Genomic DNA, 24224 nt, shown 5'->3' on the forward strand with positions numbered 1-24224 from the left:
TGGAGGCTCAGGAAAGTGAGGTGCTGTAGCTAGCTGGGTAACAGTTAGAAAGCGGGGTAGAGGGAAGAGTGCCAGGGAGGCTAACCCTGATCTGACACACCCCAACAAGTTTGCAAGGTTGGCAGATGAGGGGGATGTCAGTTCAGGTAGAGCACTGCTGCAGCCGGACACTTCCTCTGCCAGTTAGAGGAATGTCAGCTCCAGTAAGCAGGGGACCAGGAGGGCATGGCAGGCCAGACAGGTGCTGGTAGTGGAAGACTCAATTATTAGGTGTACAGATAGGGCAATGTGTCCTGGTGCTCAAGTTCGACACATCGCGGATCAAGTTGACAGATTACTAGGAGGGGCTGGAGAAGATCCAGCAGTCATGGTCCATACCGGAACCAATGACAAAGTTATAGGTAGGTGGAGCGTCCTTAAAAATGATTTTAGGGATTTAGGTCACTAGCTTAGGGCAAGGACCTCAAAGGTAGTGTTTTCCGAAATACTACCTGTACCACGAGCCACACAAGAAAGGCAGCGGGAGATTAGGGAGGTTAACAAGTGGCTCAAGAACTGGTGTAGGAAGGAGGGGTTTGGGTTCCTGGAGAACTGGGACGACTTCTGTCGGCTACAGGCTCTATCATAGGGACGGGCTGCACCTCAATGGGGAAGGGGAAACTGTTTTGGGGGAGAAGATGGCTAGAAGGTTGGAGGAATGTTTAAACTAGGGACTGGGGGTAAGGGTAATTATGTTATAGGAGGGGAAGATAGTGCAGATAGACACCTGGGGTCAAGTAATGGAACTGGGGGAGGATTGGAAGGAGGGACTAGAACAGTTCATAAGGACAGGTATTTGGTAAAAAATATACAGAACAGACCAAAAGTTTGGACACACCTTCTCATTCAAAGAGTTTTCTTTATTTTCATGACTATGAAGGCATCAAAACTATGAATTAACACATGTGGAATTATATACATAACAAACAAGTGTGAAACAACTGAAAATATGTGATATTCTAGGTTCTTCAAAGTAGCCACCTTTTGCTTTGATTACTGCTTTGCACTCTATTGGCATTCTCTTGATGAGCTTCGACAGGTAGTACCCTGAAATGGTCTTCCAACAGTCTTGAAGGAGTTCCCAGAGATGCTTAGCACTTGTTGGCCCTTTTGCCTTCACTCTGCGGTCCAGCTCACTCATCTCGATTGGGTTCAGGTCCGGTGACTGTGGAGGCCAGGTCATCTGGCGCAGCACCCCATCACTCTCCTTCATGGTCAAATAGCCCTTACTTTCAAAGTTTTCCAAATTTTTCGGCTGACTGACTGACATTCATTTCTTAAAGTAATGATGGCCACTCATTTTTCTTTACTTAGCTGCTTTTTTCTTGCCATAATACAAATTCTAACAGTCTATTCAGTAGGACTATCAGCTGTGTATCCACCTGACTTCTCCTCAACGCAACTGATGGTCCCAACCCCATTTATAAGGCAAGAAATCCCACTTATTAAACCTGACAGGGCACACCTGTGAAGTGAAAACCATTTCAGGGGACTACCTCTTGAAGCTCATCAAGAGAATGCCAAGAGAGTGCAAAGCAGTAATCAAAGCAAAAGGTGTCTACTTTGAAGAACCTAGAATATGACATATTTTAAGTTGTTTCACACTTGTTTGTTATGTATATAATTCCACATGTGTTAATTCATAGTTTTGATGCCTTCAGTGTGAATCTACAATTTTCATAGTCATGAAAATAAAGAAAACTCTTTGAATGAGAAGGTGTGTCCAAACTTTTGGTCTGTACTGTACATAAACCTCTTAATTGTATGTACACTAATGCCAGAAGCCTGACTAATAAAACTGGTGACCTGGAATTAGTGATGTGTGAGGAGGACTATGACATAGTGGGAAGAACTGAGACATGGCTGGATGATAGCTATGACTGGGCAGTTAATGTACAGGGTTACAGTCTGTTTAGAAAGGATTGTAAAAACCAGAGAGGAGGAGGGGTTTGCCTTTATGTAAATTCCTGTCTAAAGCCCACAGTCCGAGAAGATATAAGTGAGGGACATGAACATGTGGAGGCACTGTTGGTAGATATACATGGAGGAGAAAACAATAATAAAATACTAATAGGAGTTTATTATAAGCCACCTAATATACCAGAGTTCACAGAAAATCTACTTCCAAACGAAACAGACGAGGCGGCAAATCATAATGAGGTGGTTATTATGGGGGACTTCAACTACCCAGATATAGACTGGGAAACTGAAACCTGTACATCTCATAAAGGAAACAGGTTCTTGGCAATACCCAAAGACAATTACCTTTCCCAACTGGTTCAAAACCCAACTAGAGGGACGGCCACACTGGACTTAGTATTTACCAACAGACCTGACAGAACAACAGATGTGCAGGTTGGGGGACACCTGGGAAATAGTGACCATGAAGTAATAATCTTCCAATTGTCATTCAAAAGTGTTTCTTCAGGGAGGAACAAAAATACCAAACTTCAAAGAAGCTAAATTTGACCAACTAAAAGAGGCCATAGGCCTAACTAACTGGGACAAAGTCCATAGAAAAAAAAATACAGCCACAAAATGTGATATTTTTCAAAGCATCCTAAAATCGAATTGTGAGAGGTGCATATACCGTATGGGAATAAAAGGTTAAGGAACAAGAAAAAAACAATGTGGATAAATAGAATTGTAAAGAAAGCAATAAATGACAAAATAAAGCATTGAAATCACTAAAACAGGAGGGTAGGGAGGAAGCATTGAAAAACTATAAGGAAAAAAAATAGATTATGTAAAAGACAAATAAAAGCAGCCAAACTAAACACACAGAGAGTAATTGCCAAAGCAAAGAGAGTAAAACTAACCCTAAAATGTTCTTCAATTATATAAATGGTAAAAGGTATAAATCTGTAGGTGTTGGCCCTTTACAAAGTGATGAGGGGGGAGTTGCGGACAGCGATGAGGAGAAAGCAAAGCTATTAAGTTTTTTTTTCTTCACTGTATTCACTGAAGAAAATAAACTGTCAGATAAAATGCAGAATGTAAAAGTAAATTCCCCATTAAAATTGCTCTGTCTGACCCAGGAAGAAGTACAGGGGCTTCTTAAAAAGATTAAAATAGACAAATCGCCGGGACCAGATGGCATACACCCCGTCTCCTAAGAGAATTAAGTAATGTTGTAACGCCCTGCAAGGGGGCATTACCACTCTTTTTGCCCCATCACTATCTTTAATGGTACATCCTGTATCATCATGTGTATTCATTCCTAGGTCCTACTCAATGTGTAACTGTATTTATGATTTTGTAATGGTTTAAGTGCGATGTACAGTACCTCATTTACCAGAAGATGGCGGCACTTCTGACAGAGCTGTGTTAACTAGAATGGAGCCCTTCTTCCATTATAGCCTTCCTCTCTAGAGAGGGAGACGTTGAGTTAGTTTCAAGTTAGTCTAGCTTGCCCCCTGTAAGGGGATGGCTGTGTTCCAGCCAGCAGAGCACTGTCTGCTCTGCTGGGCATAGAGGCCCAAGCTGAAAGCCTCAGAAGCCAAGAGGAAAGGTTCCCTGGACAAAGAGAAGGAGAAATATAAAGATAGAGTCAGACTACAGAAGATTAAGTGCAGCCTACAGCAGAAAGGAAAAGTTCCTATTTAAGCCAGCCAACATAGCAGAGCTGAAAGAGTTCAGATGTAGCAGAGCTGAGAGTGTTTGCCTGCCAGAACTTCATGCCAAAGTTTGCTGGTAACCAAGATAAAGTTGGAAGATTGTTCCCTGATAAAAGTCTATGCCAAGAAAAGCTGTTAGCTACTTCAGTACAAGTCTGGACTCAATTTATTCAACCAGTTCCACAACTATTCACCCTATTATCACTGCTGCGGATGACCACGCTTGGGGTTCCAGATATCCAGGTAGGAGCACCATGAAAAGTGCAAAGCCGCACCTAAAGGGACACTATAGTCAACCCTTAAACCACTCTGGCATTCCTACACCTGGGTTCCACCATTACCTTCTACATAGGGGGACTCCACCCCTCGTTGCTGAAATGCAACTGGCATCACGACAAAAACTCTAAAAACTCTTAACACCTGTAGAAGAAACCCCCTATTCTGGTGTCACGAACAGGATTCGCACAGTACCAATCTGTGTGTCTACACTTTCTAGCCTATTAAATTTACAAATATATCTTTAAAAATGGACTTTGACACGTTCGCTGAGGAGCGACTGGCGCAAAACGCTAAGCGCCGGCACACAAAGGGTTAATCCACCATATTTACATGTAATGGCGCAGCTTCTTTATGACCAAACAAAGCGGGAAAATTCTGGAACGCCCCCAGCTGAATCGGGAAACATTAGCCCTGCCCATCGGGAGCGATGTTACTGCGTGAAGAGGGAAAGTGGAAAGCCCCTCCTTCTTTTCCTGTCTGTGCCAGCACTCGAGAAGACAACATGTCGCGTCAGAGACCTCGCCAGCCGAACTGGGGTGGCATGAGCTGGGGTGACTAAGACCCCGAAGCCAAGCACGAACCCAAGGAGATATATCTCTCCCAGTGCCAGCGACCCTCCAATCAGGTACTGCGGTCATTCTCTGTTCCAGCTGGCATGGCGGATGTGGTCAGAGCTTCCACTCCGCCGCCCAAAAGACAGCATGGGTCATTTGAGGGACTTAACCCTACTATCCCAAAAGAAATTACCGCCCGGGCCAGCAACATGTGGAAATATAGAAAGGCCGTGAAGGATTGGGCCATCAAAGTGTAGGACCGACCCCAGCCCTGGGACCCCAAGTTCGAGCGAAGAACCTGGAGTGTAATCTGGTTCGCAGTCGAGTGAGGGTCCGGGTTCATCCAAGAGAGCGTGACAGCGCGGGAGTTGTACGTGAACCGGTGCTCGGTGACGCTTCTGTACCTCCCGCAGGACCGCCATAATTTGTACAAGGGGGATATGGTGGAGTATACCCCCATGGAAACGCTCCAAGGACCTTTTGCAGTTGCAATGGTCTATCTACCAAGGCCCGCGGTACCCCTGACTGCACCATAAGAATGGCTGGATGAACCATCCATGCCTGGAAGAATGCGCTGCTCATATGAATGTTTAAATTTGGGATCTGAATATTGGGGTTGATTTGGCGTTTAATCTGGGGTCTGTGTGAATTTGGTGGCTGATCTAAGGTTTGTATGAATTTGTCAGTTGATTTGGGACCTGTATGAATTGGGGGCTGATTTGGGAGTCTAATGTAGGGTCTATGGGGGGATGATCTGCAAGTTGGATTCATTTTGGGGTCTGGTCTGGAGGTCTATATTAACTTTAAAGTCTAAGTTAATTTTGGGGTCTGTGTAGAGGTCTGTATGAATTTTGGAGTCTGGTCTGGGAGTCTGTATACATTTTAGGGTCTCATCTGGGGTCTGCATTAAGAAGGGGTTGTCCCACCATGTGAAATTCATTTTTGAAAACTGATTAGACTGCCACAAAAAAGTAGTGATACCTCTCTCATACTGCCCTCTCCATTAGGGGAGCTCTTGGTGGCATTCCCAGGCATGGCCAGCTGAGGGGAATCTCAGGGGTTGTACATGTGATATATGTGGATATTACACGCTTGTAGCACAGGTGAGCAGGGATCCTGTGTGGGCTGTGAGTACTGCACTTTACTGTATGTTTTCATCTATATTGTATAATTTTTTTAAATGAATGCAGCCCATCAAGTGGAATTTTTTTCTATGTACGGCCCATATATCCGGCTAAGTTTAAGACCTCTTCACTAGGAAGAACTCATTTCATACAGATATATGTCTCTCTCATTAAGGGTATGGCTACATGGACAGGATCGTAGAGTAGCTATGATCCACAGAAATAATTAGGATTGTGGCTCGAGTTGCAAGAAATCTAACAGTGTTGATTCTATGGGAGCTGTGCTGCAGTATGCTGGCTCCGGAAACTTCTGCTTCTGCTCCATACATTGCTATAGCTACCAGCGCTGGCGCAAGCCTTAAACAACTGATTAGTGGAAGTGCCAGGCACCGAAACCTAACTGATCTGATGTTCATGATCTATCCCGAAGGTAGGTCATCAATATATAAGCCCCCTGAAGACCACTTTAAAAATTCCCCTTTAAAAAAGTCCAAAAGTTCCATATTAGGTTACTTTCACACTTGCGTTCGGAGCGGATCCGTCTGGTGTCTGCACAGACGGATCCGCTCCTATAATGCAAATGATGGTATCCGTTCAGAACGGATCCATCCAGACTTTGCATTGAAAGTCAATGGGGGACGGATCCGTTTGAAAATTGCACCATATTGTGTCAACTTCAAATGGATCCGTCCCCATTGACTTACATTGTAAGTCTGGACGGATCCGTTTGGCTTCGCACGGCCAGGCGGACACCCGAACGCTGCAAGCTGTGCTCGGGTGTCCGCCTGCTGAGCGGAACGGAGGCCAAACGGAGCCAGACTGAGGCATTCTGAGCGGATCTGCATCCACTCAGAATGCATTGGGGCTGGACGGATGCGTTCGGGGCCGCTTGTGAGAGCCTTCAAACGGAGCTCACAAGCGGAACCCCGAACGCAAGTGTGAAAGTAGCCTTAGCTGTACAAATCCCCCATTCTAAGTTTTGCAATGGGGCTCCATGATCTCTGCAAACACCAGTGAAAACATTGTGTTCATCTTAACAGAAATTCACAGTAGATAAGACAGACTATAGGAAAATGAATGAACATGTTGACAATGCGGAATGTGGAGCTTTTCATTGTATAATTCATTATAAATAAAACTAGGAATATGAATGTGGCTTTGTGTATTTTTCCCCCATTATGAGTTAACCCATATGTCCCACAATAATGTTAACACCAACATATAATAATGATACACCAATCACCAATATTGTACTCATCATACACTTACTTCGGGCTGAAGGAGATCACACAAAGACTTGCCGGAGGGTGATGCATGGCTGTACTAGTCGGCGTCCCCACTCCACGTGTGCCAGCGCGGTAGGAGTTTCCGGCAACATCGCTGAAGTGGCTTCCGGCTAGAATGCTAGAAGACTTCTGGTCCGTTGCTACCCAACCACACTCATCTGCGCTATAATGTATTGGCTAACGGGAGATGCCGTAGTAACTACACTACAGAAATAGTTTAACCTGTGCATTACCTATACCAGCACCCCACTTATCGATAAAGCTATCTTTAACCTAAATATGACACTTGCGATATTGGTCTTAATCATTAATGACACACTGATTGGTACAACCAGGTGAAGAGGCATATCACTATATGAAGTAAGGACAGTATAGCAAGAGAGACATATGGAATACCAGTTAGCATGTCTACATTAGGGTATGTCAGGTGACCGCTGAGAGGCATTAAATATACCGTGGCAAAAAGTGTGTCATTAATGATTAAGACAAATATCGCAAGTGTCATATTTAGGTTAAAGATAGCTTTGTCGATAAGTGGGGTGCTGGTATAGGTAATGCACAAATTAAACTATTTCTGTAGTCTAGTTACTATGGCATCTCCCATTAGCCAATACATTAAAGCGCAGATGAGTTTGGTTGGGTAGCAACGGAACGCTCTGCAGGTCATGTGACCAGAAGTCTTCTAGCGTTCTAGCCGGAAGCCACTTCAGCGCTGTTGCCGGAAACTCCTACCGCGTTGGCACACATGAGTGGGGACGCCGACTAGTACAGCCATGCATCGCCCTCCGGCAAGTCTCTGTGTGATCTCCTTCACCCCAAAGTAAGTGTATGATGAGTACAATATTGGCGATTGGTGTATCATTATTATATGTTGGTGTTAACATTGTTGTAGGACATATGGGTTAACTCATAATGGGGGAGAGGGAGGCACCTTAGGGACAGACCGCCAACCCAATTAACTCTAGGGGATGTGTATAAATTCTGTTCATGTATTGTAACACACCATGCTTGATAAAGATGTCGAAACGTTGCACGCTGGGTGAACATTAAACACGGATTTGATTTGAGAAGCTGGAGTGCCATTGCTTTTTTCCTGTATTTCTGCATCTTGGGATCCCCAGAGGCTTGGATCCGACACCACAGGCACCGCCACCGAATGGACTTATTGAGACAACTCGAAAGGTAGTGCTGTCCTATTACTATTTGTCTTTGTGTATTTTCCAAAATGTGATGGGGATTAACATCATCAAGCTATAATTTGCTAAATTTATAGCTCAGATCATGAATAACTGCATACTTTATTAATTATACCACCTCATCAAATGTGTGCCCGCTGGATATTCAAACCTCATAGACAACCTGTGATGATGTTGTTCGTGTGCAATTTATTTATCCAAAGGGAGGACAAATTACATTTATCCAAAATCAGTTTGCTCAATAAAATCAGGATCTCAATCCATGTAATTGAAGGCTGACGAAGTATTATCAGAGGGGTATGTACTAACTCTCCTTCTAATGAGATCATGAAATAAAGCAGAACCTGCTGGGATTCTTCTGCAGTGGAGCATTAACTATCAAGCAGTTTGGTAAGAAAGAAAAGCCATAAAAATATTAGTGACTACTCACTAGGAGTATAATCACTTGAGCTCAGACACAATGTACAATCCTCACATTACTAATGTCATTGTACCTATATGGCAAGAGATATACCTTTTCATAGATTTATGTAGGTGTGTGAACAAAGATCTTTTGCTAAGATGGTTGTCACACCTCAAGAAGCAGCTCTGGAACTTTGCATGCAAACTGGCCACATATAGCTTTATTATTCCTTATCCACAGCAAACAGGTGGTCACATCACAGTGTATTCCCCACAGCAATCTGTATACATTTCCAACACAATACCAAATCTCCCTAACTACCAGGACCTGGGTCTACTACTACCCAAGCTATTCTTTCTTAGGACATGGATAGTGATTTTGCCACCCACTAAGAAGAACTCTATCCCATAAAAGGCATGATGAACAGTAGAGATGAGCAAAGTTATGAAAAATTTGATTTGGCTGCTTCACAAAATTTCACAAAGAAATTTGATTTGTGATGAATAACTTCAACACAGAGCATCTTCATTTGTATCTAGCAAGCACAATGACAGGGAACGGTGATCATGCTGCCCCCCGTCATTGAGCTCCTCAGATGCCGCGTTCATCACTGATTGCGACATCTAAGACTACAATTTTGGCCTTAGTGTTAAACAGGGTAAAAAAATTAATAAATAAATACTCATAGAGCCCATCGTCGCGACCTTGATTGAAGACACCGTGCAACACTGATGACAACACTGCACCCAACCAGTGCGCCGGTGTGCTGACGTCATATGTTATGTAACCCTTGAGCTGGATTTCTAGCAACGGCACTCCGATCCCATGATTTATCAAAACTGGTGTACTGAGATAAGGCCTGATCTAGCTGTCCCTCTCTCTATCTCAGAAGGCTAGTACCCTGGCCAAAGGCTTGTGGCCCAGGGTCTGCGGCTCAGTAGTCCGGCTGGTTCCTTGATCACAGGGCTGGTGAAACATGGTCTGTGGCTCAGCATCCCCCTCCCAGCATCTTCGTATGCTCATTCATGCAGTCTGGCAGAGTCTGTCCTGAAAAACACTGATCCCTAACTGCAGAACACTAGGGGCTCTGACTGTTTTCTTTGAAAACAGTTTCTAACTGAACTAGAACCGTCTAGTGCGAGGGGGGAAGTGGAGAAACACAACTCAAACTAATACAATGTTACACTTTTTGTCTGTCATAGACTTGCATTAGAACTTCAATAATGTTCAATGAGAATGACAAATACATTTTTCCAGACAAAAACAAGTTGTCAGACATAATAACATACATAGCTAAAACAGACATTCAAAAAGGGTCAGTCTGTCTGGTTTTGGTGGTAAACAAGTCTGGGCTTTTCCTTCAAAACATATTCTTCTTTAATGCTTAGCTAGAAAGTTCCAAAAGTATCTTTATTCATTACCCTTTCCACAGTGCTTTGCAAATACAGTGCAAATAAACAGGATATATGACACAACAAACATAACATGCAGTTACACAGTATTAATCTGTATAAGTCAGTACAAGTTAACCTTTTAAAATTAAATAAAGACTCTGTATAGGGGAAAGAGGAGCAAATGTCCAAAATATACAGACTCCAAAGTACCCATGCTCCAGGGAACTACAGTACCATATAGAATGCCCCTTTTCAGTCCCTGAGGATCTGAAAGACCTGTATAGATCCCTCGTGAGTATCGCACCCACACATGCTAAAGGTCTCATTTACCATATGTGCCCGCACTGCTGAGAAAAATGATGTTGTAATATATGCAAATGAGCCTCTAGGAGCAATGGAGGCACCTCTGTTAAGCTCCCAGTGTAAATCTCGCGAGACACTCGGGTGATTTACACCGGCTGTAAGTACCGGCCCCTGCACAGCCTCCACTCCCCCTGGACAGCCGCCCCTCCCCCTGGACATCCCCCCCTCCCCCTGGACAGCCCCCCCTCCCTGGCCAAGTATGAAGTAGGGAGGGGGGGGAACAAAAAATAAAAAATAAACAACCTGATAAATATAAAAAAAAAAAAAAATAAATAAATAAATGCCCAGTTGATGGGAGTCTGACTCCCTGTATTTAATGCAGAGTGTGTGTGTGTATATAATGCACACACTCTGCATTAAATACAGGGAGTCAGAGTCAGACTCCCATCAATCTGAGTCACCCTCTTGCAGATGTGTGTATATAATGTAGAGTGTGTGCATTATATACACATATATATGCACACACTCTGCATTTAGGTGGTATCTATTTTTATTTTTGAAATTTACCAGTAGCTGCTGCATTTCCCACCCTAGTCTTATACTCGAGTCAATAATTTTTCCCATTTTTTGGGGGTAAAATTAGGGGCCTCGGCTTATATTCGGGTCGGCTTATACTCGAGTATATACGGTAAATTATTTATTTAGCAGTGCGATTACTGGCCTCTGATTTATTACATTTGCTATCTGTGGAGTAGAAAAAAGGGTTCATGTGTGGCACAGCGTGGGCCAAAGGATGAATAATGGGTGCTTTGGAGTGAGATATATCACGGCTGAAATGTAAGTTGTGTCATTGCAACCGGCGAAATTGGAAAAAAAATGATAACTTTCAAATGGCTGTAATCTTTGCTTTAGCATCTGTTTCAGGGCATTCTGTAAAATCCTCTCACCTTATGTAACGTCTTAAATTGCTCACAGCAGTGACTCCATGACTGATATATTGGATTAGCCTTACATGGGAAATGATATAAGAATGGCACCATCTACAATGAACACATTGCAATCTTTGGTCATCAAAGGGGTACTCTGCCCATCTTCAGATACTTTAATAATTAATTCTGTGTTACTAGAGTCTCTTATTCAGGACAATGATTGTCTCAGCCTCTGGAGAACCTGGCATATCAGTATATTACAATGATCTCATATTGATTTCAGTGGGCAACATGTAATGCTTCATTTCCCCTGTGGTGGCACTGTGGAGACATTAAAATACAGAATAACCCTTTCAGCCTGGGAGGATTTTCAGTTTTTGCATTTCCATTTTTTACTCCCTGCCTTCCCGGATCGAAAAACATTTATTTATTTTTTCTGCTCACATAGTTGTATGAGGGCCTTTTTTTGAGGGACAAGTTGTATTTCTAACTGCAGCATTTAATATTACATACAATGTAGTGAGAAGCTGGGAAAAAATCTGTTGGAATTGGGGAAAAAAATTAAAATTCTGCCACAGATTTTGGGATTTTGTTTTTACCACGTCCCTTATGTGAAAAAAATTTACCTATTAACTTCATTCTCCGGATCAGTACGATTAGAGCGATACCACATTTATATTGTTTTTCTCATACTGAAAAAAATAAAAACTTTGAAAATGTTTTTTTTATTTCATTGCTATATTCTGACCCCCATGACCTTTTAATAGTTACATCTACGGAGCTGTGTTAAGGCTCATTTTTTTACCAGCCGATCTGTAGTTGTTTTTTTTATACAATTTTGAAGTGTGTATGACTTTTTGATCACTTTTTATTACATTTTTCTGAGCAGGTGAAGCAATGAAAAAATGGTGTATTAGCCGTTTTGATTTTATTTTTTCTGTTACAGCGTTCACAGAACAGGAGACATACATTTATATATTAATAGTTCAGGCATATGGGGATGAATCAATGCCTATTATTTTTATTTTTTATTGTTTATTTTATTTATGGGGAAAGGGGGGTGATTTGAATTTTTAATTTTTTTATTATATATTTTTTGTCACCCAAGGTGGTTATAAAAAGCAGTTATTAGATTGCCTCTCCCTTACATCCTTACATAGCAATATACAGTCAGGTCCATAAATATTGGGACATTGACACAATTCTAACATTTTTGGCTCTATACACCACCACAATGGATTTGAAATGAAATGAACAAGATGTGCTTTAACTGCAGACTGTCAGCTTTAATTTGAGGGTATTTACATTTAAATCAGGTGAACGGTGTAGGAATTACAACAGTTTGAATATGTGCCTCCCACTTGTTAAGGGACCAAAAGTAATGGGACAATTGGCTTCTCAGCTGTTCCATGGCCAGGTTTGTGTTACTCCTTCATTATCCCAATTACAATGAGCAGATAAAAGGTCCAGAGTTCATTTCAAGTGTGCTATTTTCATTTGGAATCTGTTGCTGTCAACTCTCAAGATGAGATCCAAAGAGCTGTCACTATCAGTGAAGCAAGCCATCATTAGGCTGAAAAAACAAAACAAACCCATCAGAGAGATAGCAAAAACATTAGGCGTGGCCAAAACAACTGTGTGGAACATTCTTAAAAAGAAGGAAGGCACTGGTGAGCTCAGCAACACCAAAAGACCTGGAAGACCATGGAAAACAACTGTGGTGGATGACCCTGGTGAAGAAAACACCCTTTACAACAGTTGGCCAGATCAAGAACACTCTCCAGGAGGTAGGTGTATGTGTGTCAAAGTCAACAATCAAGAGAAGACTTCACCAGAGTGAATACAGAGGGTTCACCACAAGATGTAAACCATTGTTGAGCCTCAAAAACAGGAAAGCCAGATTAGAGTTTGCCAAACGACATCTAAAAAAGCCTTCACAGTTCTGGAAACAACATCCTATGGACAGATGAGACCAAGATCAACTTGTACCAGAGTGATGGGAAGAGAAGAGTATGGAGAAGGAAAGGAACTGCTCATCATCCTAAGCATACCACCTCATCAGAGAAGCATGGTGGTGGTAGTGTCATGGCGTGGGCATGTATGGCTGCCAATTGAACTGGTTCTCTTGTATTTATTGATGATGTGACTGCTGAAAAAAGCAGCAGGATGAATTCTGAAGTGTTTTGGGCAATATTATCTGCTCATATTCAGCCAAATGCTTCAGAACTCATTGGACGGCGCTTCACAGTGCAGATGGACAATGACCCAAAGCATACTGCAAAAGCAACCAAAGAGTTTTTTAAGGGAAAGAAGTGGAATGTTATGCAATCGCCAAGTCAATCACCTGACCTGAATCCGATTGAGCATGCATTTCACTTGCTGAAAATTTCACTTGCTGAAAATTGCATTAGACTTGTCAGTAAAAGCAAAAAAAGGAGGAGACCAATGTGGTACTCAGCAGAAGTGGCCCAAATCATTAAAAATAAAAAGCTAGCATTTTGTAATTATAAAAAAACCCAGAGCAATGAAGATAAGGAAATCTACAAGATTAGGCAGAGAGAGCCCAAGCAAGTTATAAGAACTTCTAAAGCGCAGGCAGAAGAAAAACTAGCTCAGTCTATGAAAAAAGGGGATAAGACATTCTTCAGATATATAAATGAAAAAAGGAAATTAAAACAAGGAATAACTAAATTAAAAACAAAGGACGGAAGGTATGTAGAAGAGAATAAAGGGCTAGCCGACTGCCTTAATGAATACTTCTGTTCAGTTTTTACAAAAGAAAAAGGAGAAGGACCTCCACTAGAAAGAATGACTATTAAATCGTTTGATGCATGTATCTTTACAGAGGAAGATGTTCTAAGTTTGCTGTCTAAGGTGAAGACGGATAAGTCACAGGGGCCTGATGAGATACACCCAAAATTATTAAAAGAGCTTAGTGGTGAGCTGGCAAAACCGTTAACAGATTTATTTAACCAATAATTAGTAACAGGAGTCTTCCCGGAAGATTGGAAATTGGCAAATGTCGTGCCCATTCACAAGAAAGGTAGTAGGGAGGAATCAAGCAACTATAGACCAGTGAGTCTGACATCAATAGTAGGCAAATTAATGGAAACCCTATTAAAGGATAGGATTGTGGAACATCTAAAATCCCATGGATTGCAAGATGAAAAACAACATGGGTTTACTTCAGGCAGATCATGTCAAACAAATCTTATAGATTTTTTTGACTGGGTGAATAAAATAATAGATGGTGGAGGTGCAGTAGACATCGCATATCTAGATTTTAGTAAGGCTTTTGACACTGTCCCACATAGAAGACTTATCAATAAACTGCAGTCATTGAGCATGGACTCCCATATTGTTGAGTGGATTAGGCAGTGGCTGAGTGACAGACAACAGAGGGTTGTAGTCAATGGAGAACATTCAAAACAAGGTAATGTTACCAGTGGGGTTCCACAGGGATCTGTACTGGGACCGATTTTGTTTAATATCTTCATAAGTGATATTGCAAAAGGCCTCGCTGGTAAGTTTTGTCTTTTTGCTGATGACACAAAGATATGTAACAGGGTTGATGTTCCTGGAGGGAAACGCCAAATGGAAAAGGATTTAGGAAAACTAGAAGAATGGTCAGAACTCTGGAAACTGAAATTTAATGTGGATAAGTGCAAGATAATGCACCTGGGGCGTAAAAACCCAAGGGCAGAATATAGAATATTTGACACAGTCCTGACCTCAGTATCTGAGGAAAGGGATTTAGGAGTAATTATTTCAGAAGACTTAAAGGTGGGAAGACAATGTAATAGAGCAGCACGAAATGCCAGCAGAATGCTTGGATGTATAGGGAGAGGTATAAGCAGTAGAAAGAGTGAAGTGCTTATGCCGCTGTACAGAACACTGGTGAGACCTCACTTGGAGTATTGTGCGCAGTACTGGAGGCCATATCTCCAGAAGGATATAGATACTCTAGAGAGAGTTCAGAGAAGAGCTACTAAACTAGTACATGGATTGCAGGATAAAACTTACCAGGAAAGGTTAAATGAGTGGGACTCACAGACTCCTCCCTCCTCCCATTGCAGGCATGGCCACATGCTGGAGGTAACTGGTGAGTTGTTTGTGAGTCGGCCCAATGCTCCTGTAATTTGCCCACTGGCTCCTGGTATTGCCCATATGGCTCAGGTTGGAGAGTGTAGGGTCCCGGGCTACTTGAGAAACCTTGTCGCGGTGTCCGGGCTTAGACATGTTCTACACCGTGGGACATGTTGACTAATCTCTCAATTTTAAAATCAGTTTGAGGATGTAGTATTACTGCAGAGTGCACCTGTGTTCGTTATTGTTTTGTTATATTGTTATATTAATTATTACATCCGCACTTGTTACCTTGTGTAGGATGTCTATTGTGGTACTTGTGGTTCGCTGCGGGCATCCTCCATTGTATGCATTTTGCTGGGGATTGCCATTAGCAACGGGCCACAAATGCAGGATCTGCTCCCCTATATATATGCACAACTGCATGTGGGTTTGAAGCACCTCCTGCTAATGCCAACCTGTCTTCTTAGTTTGTATATATAGATTTCTGGAGGTGTATAAACTCCTATTTAAATGTGCCTGTTTTCCATCTACAGGTCACATTAAGGTGCACCTGTGAGGCCTGGGACATATCAGCAAGTCTTGAGTGGGACTCACAGACTCCTCCCTCCTCCCATTGCAGGCATGGCCACATGCTGGAGGTAACTGGTGAGTTGTTTGTGAGTCGGCCCAATGCTCCTGTAATTTGCCCACTGGCTCCTGGTATTGCCCATATGGCTCAGGTTGGAGAGTGTAGGGTCCCGGGCTACTTGAGAAACCTTGTCGCGGTGTCCGGGCTTAGACATGTTCTACACCGTGGGACATGTTGACAAATCTCTCAATTTTAAAATCAGTTTGAGGATTTAGTATTACTGCAGAGTGCACCTGTGTTCGTTATTGTTTTGTTATAAGGTTAAATGACCTTAATATGTATAGCTTGGAAGAAAGAAGAGACAGAGGGAATATGATAGAAACTTTTAAATACATAAAGGGAATCAACTCGGTAAAGGAAGAGAGCATATTTAAAAGAAGAAAAACTACCACAAGAGGACACAGTTTTAAATTAGAGGGGCAAAGGTTTAAAAGTAATATAAGGAAGTATTACTTTACTGAGAGAGTAGTGGATGCATGGAATAGCCTTCCTGCAGAAGTGGTAGCTGCAAATACAGTGAAGGGGTTTAAGCATGCATGGGATAGGCATAAGGCCATCCTTCATATAAGATAGGGCCGGGGGCTATCCATAGTATTCAGTATATTGGGCAGACTAGATGGGCCAAATGGTTCTTATCTGCCGACACATTCTATGTTTCTATGTTTCTATGTTAAGACAAAACTAAAGGAAAAATGCCAAAAAACAAGCTGGAACTGTTGCAGTAGAGGCCTGGTCGAGAATCACCAGGGATGAAACCCAGCGTCTGGTGATGTCTATGCGTTCCAGACTTCAGGCTGTAATTGACTGCAAAGGATTTGCAACCAAGTATTAAAAAGTGAAAGTTTTATTTATGATTATTATTATGTCGCATTACTTTTGGTCCCTTAACAAGTGGGAGGCACATATGCAAACTGTTGTAATTCCTACACCGTTCACCTGATTTGGATGTAAATACCCTCAAATTAAAGCTGACAGTCTGCAGTTAAAGCACATCTTGCTCGTTTCATTTCAAATCCATTGTGGTGGTGTATAGAGCCCAAAATGTTAGAATTGTGTTGATGTCCCAATATTTATGGACCTGACTGTATTTCCATTGCAATTCATTGCAGTTTGCTGTGTTCTTATGGAGCCCTGACACTTGCAGGGCTCCATAAGAGCCACAACTGCAATAGCATGGGTTTCTTCAAAAACTTGTATATTTACTCAAAAACTGGCTAATAAAACATACAGAATAAAATAATGTGTTGCTTTTTGTTAAGGTGGCCCTTCGCTATCCAGGGTAGGCACAAGCATCACATTTCTCACCTAGCTTTTGCCTAACCACCAGACTCCTGTGGCCCTCGTTTCAGGATGCAGTCTGGCTACAAGGTCTCCTACTGTGTGTACAGTTGAAACTCGAAAAATTTGAATATCATGCAAAAGTCCATTTATTTCAGTAATGCAACTTAAAAGGAATTGCATTAATGCAGCTTAATATTTTAGGGTCAAAGTGTCACACTCTAGTCAGCTAACTACCGTATTTTTCGCCCTATAAGACGCACCGGCCTATAAGACGCACCTAGGTTTTTGAGGAGGAAAATAAGAAAAAAAATATTTTTAACCAAAAGGTGTGCTTTTGGTGGGTTTCGAATTAATGGTGGTCTGTGCATGACACTATTATGGGGGATCTGTGGATCATGTGGGGGATCTGTGGATGGCACTGTTATGGGGGACCTGTGGATGGCACTGTTATGGGGGATCTGTGGATGGCACTGTTATGGGGGATCTGTGGATGGCACTGTTATGGGGCATCTGTGGATGGCACTGCTATGGGGTGGGGGATCTGTGGATAGCATTGTTATGGGGTGGGGGATCTGTGGATGGCACTGTTATGGGGGGATCTGTGGATGACACTGCTATAGGTCATCCACAGATCCCCCTTAAAACAGTGTCCCCCAATTCACCGGCCCTCTGCTCACCGCAGTATTTATAAACATTAATCCTTATCCTGTTAATACCGTAAGTTTAACTAAAGCTGCGCTCTCCCCTGTATCCCCTGAATCCGTACAGCACTTACGAACAAGCTTCCATAGCAGGCAGAAGGGACGGCAGCAGTAACGTCACTCACTGACGTTGAGCGCCTGCTCCTCCCACTTTATGAATGAAGCAGGCGGAGCAGGCGCGCGACGTCAGTGAGTGACGTTACTGCTGCCGTCCGCTCTGCCTGCTATGGAAGCTTGTTCGTAAGTGCTGTACGGATACAGGGGATACAGGGGAAAAGGGGAGAGCACAGCGTTAGTTAAACTTAATAACAGGATAATGATTAATGTTTATAAATTCTGCGGTGAGCGGCGGGGCCCGGTGTAAGAGTACAGTGACTGCACCGGGCCCCGCCCCTAGTTCCGGACTCCAGCCCCTCCTTTTTCCCGGCTCATGCTGCAGCATCGCAGACTGCGATGTCAAATGGAAGCATTTGGGCGGAAAAAGTGCGTCTTGTGGGACAAAAAATACGGTAATCCATACCCCCTGAGCAAAGTGTACCTCAAAATTGTGACTCTGGGGTTTCATAAGCTGTAAGCCATAATCATCCAAATTATAACAAATAAAGGCTTGAAATATCTCGCTTTGCATGTAATGAGTCTATTTCATATATTGGTTTCACCTTTTAAGTTGCATTACTAAAATAAATTAACTTTGTACGATATTCAAATTTTTTGAGTTTCACCTGTATATGAGACAGACTTTTTCCTGCAGCACCTCAGGGGTAAATGGGTAAATGCCCTTTCTGATACCACATTCAGCTACTTTACTAATGAGCTCATTAGCCCTAGAATATACAGGTGAAACAAAATAAATTGAATATTGAACAAAGTTCATTTATTTCAGTAATGCAACTTAAAAGGTGAAACTAATATATGAGACTCATTACATGCAAAGCGAGAAATTTTAAGCCTTTATTTGTTATAATTTGGATGATTATGGCTTACAGCTTATGAAACCCCAAAGTCACAATTTTGAGGTCCCCTTTGCTCAGGGGGTATGGATTAATTAGCTGACTAGAGTGTGACACTTTGACCCTAGAATATTGAACCTTTTCACAAAACTCTAATTTTAAGCTGCATTAATGCAATTCCTTTTAATTTGCATTACTGAAATAAATAGACTTTTGCACGATATTCAAATTTTTCGAGTTTCACCTGTACAGTAGCAGTGCTGCTGACCTCACTTCCTTACCTGTGCAGTTTGGGCTCTTGCAGATCTTGCTAAGTCTTTCTAGTAGATACGTATCTATCATGCAATACTATCAGGAAGGCATCTGATTGTAAGTTGAGGTTATCCATCTGCTGCAGAATAAATTTGGAGTCAATCATTAAGAACTATCTTCAGCGTAAGGCTTATTACACACGAACGTGTGCGCTCCGTGGCCGTATTGCGGACCGCATTTGCGCATCCACAATACACAGGCACCGTTTTGTGTGCATTCTGCTTCACGGATGCGGACCCATTCACTACGGAGTGCTTCCATGGGGTTTCGTCCCGTACTTCCGTTCCGCAAAAAGATAGAACATGTCCTGTCTTTTTGCGGAACGGCCGGATCGCGGACCCATTAAAGTGAATGGGTCTGGTCTGCGATCCGCTGCGGCTGCCCCGCGGTGGATGTTCGTGCATTGCGGGCCGCAGCACGGCCACAGGGCGCACACGTTGGTGTGCAAGAGGCCTAAGGGCTCATTCAGACCGACATAGTGTTTTGCTGTCTGCAAATTGCGAATCTGCAAAATACGGATACCAGCCCTGTGCGTTCTGCATTTTGCGGACCTCACATGGCCGAAAGTATGGTAGAAATGACTATTTTTGTCTGCGATTGCGGACAAGAATAAGGCTTGCTCTATCCTTCTTGCGGGCCGCTGAACTACGGATTCGGACAGCACATCTTTTGCGGCCCCATTGAAATTTGCGGAACTAATGCAGATCCATTCATTCGGCCGTCTGAATGAGCCCTAAAGAAGTGCAAGGGGTCCTGAGACTGATGATATGGCTCTCACAGAGCCCTCATCTCAACATCATCAAATCTTTCTGGGATTACATGAAAATACAGAAGGATGTGAGCAAGCTGTCCAAGATGTCTGGAACAACCTTCCTGCTGAGTTCCTTCAAAAACTGTGTGCAAGTATACCTAGAAGAACTGATGCTGTTTCTAGGTCAAAGGATGGTCACAACAAATATTAACTGGATTTAGATTTCTCTTTTGTTCATTCACTTTGCATTTTGCTAATTCATAAAAATAAATGAATAGCACTTCTAGTTTTGAAGGCATTCTTGCTTTGCAGCATTTTCTACAACTGCCTACAACTTTTGCACATTACTTTAAGTCTGATAATGACCAACTAGTTTAATATGATTTAGTTGCCCTGTCTCACACTCTGTGTCTCTACCGCCAGTTGGGGAATGTAATGCTTATCTTCAATTACTATAATCAGAAATTCCATTTCCACGACTATTCAGATCAGCAGCAATGCTGTGTGCAGTCCTCAGTAATTCTGGACAATAAACCAGGACAGTAATAATTCAGATGAAGTTATGAGCGTGCATTGAATAACACAATCGTTTCTTAAGAGCATCCCAATTTCCTCAGATGACGGTAAGGCTGCTATTTTGTGCACTGTACATTTATGAATATCCATTATGCCCTAGTAATGCTATATAGCTTCCTTGGATCTAGACGCTTGGAAAGGAACAATGGGCTCTTTATAATAGTCTTCAGACGTATACAGCTCAATAGATCAACTCAATGTGCATGCAAGAAAAAGATGTCTCATCTTTTCTATTACAGAACGAGTCTATCACAGTCATCTGCTCCATTAATATACCATTATCTGTCTTTTCTCAAGGAATCTCAACTGGTTCAATCGAAAGGAATCACACACAGATAGGAAATAGTTGCTTATGAACTGTGCCTTGACACAAAGTATAGGTCTTACATTCTCCGCCTTTTCTAAACTTCAAAGAAATTTTAAAATCATTTTTGAAACAACTGAAAAATATGAGACCAGGGGTTACATCCAGGTAACACCTTCAAAGCAATTAGGCCAAAAGTGACTAAACTACTCTCCATGCCTCTTAGGTCTCTTTTGCTCCCTTTTTTAATTCAAACCAGATAATGAAACTATATTTTTTTAAATCTGTTTTTAAATAAACAGATAAATAAATGAGAACATAGTCCTGCCACTATACAAATCATTAGTCAGACCACACATGGAATACTGTGTACAGTTCTGGGCTCCTGTGAACAAGGCAGACATAGCAGAGCTGGAGAGGGTTCAGAGGAGGGCAACTAAAGTAATAACTGGAATGGGTAAGCTGCTACAGTACCCTGAAATATTATCAACTTTTACTCACTTTTGAAAAAAGATGACTAAGGGGCGATCTAATAACTATCTATAAATATATCAAGGGTCAGTACAGAGATCACTCCCATCATCTATTTATCCCCAGGACTGTGACTGTGACGAGGGGACATCCTCTGCGTCTGGAGGAAAGAAGGTTTGTACACAAACATAGAAGAGGATTCTTTACGGTAAGAGCAGTGAGACTATGGAACTCTCTGCCTGAAGAGTTGGTGATGGTGAGTTTACTAAAAGAGTTCAAGAGGGGCCTGGATGTATTTCTGCAGGGTAATAATATTACAGGTTACAGCTAGAGATTAGCGAATCGAATACCACAAAGTGGAATTCGATCCGAATTTCAGGATAAATTCGATTTGCCTCGAAGCCGAATTTCCTTGTGTTTCGTGTCAGCGAATTGATTTAACCTGAAATAGTGTAAAAAAAAAAATTTTTTCAAACTTACCTCCTCCATTTGCTTGCGACGGGCCGCCAGCCTCCATCTTGATTGAAGATCTCAGCTGAAATCCCGAGCGTGGTGACGTATGATGTCACCATGGTGGTCGGCGTGATGACGTAATCTCACGCCACGCAAGATTTTGCTCCAGATCTTCAAGCAAGATGGCGGCTAGCCCGTCGTGAGCAAATGGAGGCGGTAAGTTCGATTTTTTTTGTTCTTAATTTTGCACAGTTTTTACACTCAGATGCCTTGATCATGTATAAACATGTCATCTAAAGGGTACAATGACGGGGGTGTCGCTATTGCAGCTCCCTGTCATTGCACCTGCTACTTTCAACTTTTGATGTTCTTTTCTGCGCCTACCATAGTGATCATTGGTGGCGTGGAATCAGGCTTCCAGGCCCGAGAGGGAGCGTGAGAAAGAGAGACCACATCCAAGGGAGGAATAATTTTTTCAAATTTAAAATTATAGAGTTGAAATATGGGAGAAATTATTAAAGCAAAAAAAAAGTGTGACAACTTTCTAAAGTTTAAGCATTTGAATGAAAGGATGTAGCGCTCATTAATTACTGAAGAATTTATTAAAAAATGTTTCCCTGTCACCTATGCAGAGCAGGGGTTTATTCACGTCTAAAATTGTATAATGTCAACCGAAGAATGTAACAGAAAAATTAGTGAAATTTATTAACCTGTCTACTTGGTAGAGCAGGGTATAAACCTATAATGTTGTTATAGAACAAACAACAAAAGAATGCCCAAAATATTCCAAAAATATAATTTATTTAATTATAATAAACATATCATGATTCATAAAATATATACATGTCTATTCTGCACAAGGTACGGACAAGTCCTGAGGGATCCATGCCTGGTTCATTTTAATGACCGTGAGCTTGTCCACATTGGCTGTGGACAGGCAGCTGTGCTTGTCTGTGATGACGCCCCCTGCCGTGCTAAACACACGTTCAGACAATACACTGGCTGCAGGGCAGGCCAGCACCTCCAAGGCATAAAGGGCAAGCAAAGGCCATGTGCCCAATTTGGAGACCCAGAAGTTGAAGGGGACAGACCCGTCATTCAGTACGTGTAGGCGTGTGCACACATACTGCTCCACCATGTTGGTGAAATGCTGCCTCCTGCTAAGACGTTCCATATCAGCTGGTGGTGCTGGTTGTTGTGGCGTGCTGACAAAGCTTTTCCACATTTCAGCCATGCTAACCCTGCCTTCTGAGGTGCTGGCGGTGCCCCAGCTGCGTTGGCAACCTCTTTCTCTGCCTTCGCCTTGTGCTTCCACTGTGCCCCGCTGTCAGGTGGGAATGCCACCAGCAGCGCGTCTACTAGCGCGCGCTTGTACTCGCGCATCTTATGATCACGCTCCAGTGAGGGAATTAAGGACGGTACGTTGTCCTTGTAACGGGATCCAGCAGCATGGCCACCCAGTAATCAGCACAAGTTAGAATGTGGGCAACTCGACATTCGTTGCGGAGACACTGCAGCATGTAATCGCTCATGTGTGCCAGGCTGCCCAGAGGCAATGAAAAGCTGTCCTCTGTGTCCTCTGTATACCCCCAGCCATGCACCAGTAATGGCCATGAGCTGGTCTGGGTGCCACCCTGCTGTGAACATGGTTCCTCCTCCTCCATCTCCTCCTCCTCACCCTCCATCTCGTCATCCTCCAGAACTGTGCCCCGGCTGGACAATTGTGTACCTGGCGTTTGTGGGTGCAGGAACCCACCCTCAGAGCCACTTGGGAATGACTGGCCGGAAACCCTATGAAATGATCCCTCTTCCTCCTCCTGTGCCACATCCTCTTCCATCATCGCCAGGAGCGTTTTTCAAGGAGGCATAGAAGTGGGATAGTAACGCTGAGAACGGCGTTATCGGCACTGGCCATGTTGGTGGAGTACTCGAAACAGCGCAACAAGGAACACAGGTCTCGCATGGAGGCCCAGTCATTGGTGGTGAAGTGGTGCTGTTCCGCAGTGCGACTCACCCGTGCGCGCTGCAGCTGAAACTCCACTATCGCCTGCTGCTGCTGCTCGCACAGTCTAGCCAGCATGTGCAAGGTGGAGTTCCACCTTGTGGGCACGTCGCATATGAGGCGGTGAGCAGGAAGGCCGAAGTTACACTGCAGCGCTGACAGGTGAGCAGCAGGGTGAGAACGCCGAAAGCACGCACAGACAGCCCGCACTTTATGCAGCTGCTCTGACATATCAGGGTAATTTTTAAGGAATCTCTGCACCACCAAATTCAGCACATGCGCCAGGCAAGGGATGTGCGTCAAACCGGCTAGTCCCAGAGCTGCTATGAGATTTCGCCCATTATTGCACACCACCAGGCCGGGCTTGAGGCTCACTGGCACAAACCACTCATCGGTCTGTTGTTCAAGGCTCGTCCACAGCTTCTGCGCAGTGTGGGGTTTGTCCCCCAAACAGATATGTTTTAAAACAGCCTGCTGTCGTTTACCCCTGGCTGTGCTGAAGTTGGTGGTGAAGGTGTTACACTGACCGGATGAGGAGCCGGTAGAGGATGAGGTAGCGGAGTAGGAGGAGGAAGCAACAGG

This window comes from Bufo bufo, chromosome 3 (assembly GCF_905171765.1).
Source record: "Bufo bufo chromosome 3, aBufBuf1.1, whole genome shotgun sequence".
In the NCBI taxonomy this organism is placed as follows: Eukaryota; Metazoa; Chordata; class Amphibia; order Anura; family Bufonidae; genus Bufo; species Bufo bufo.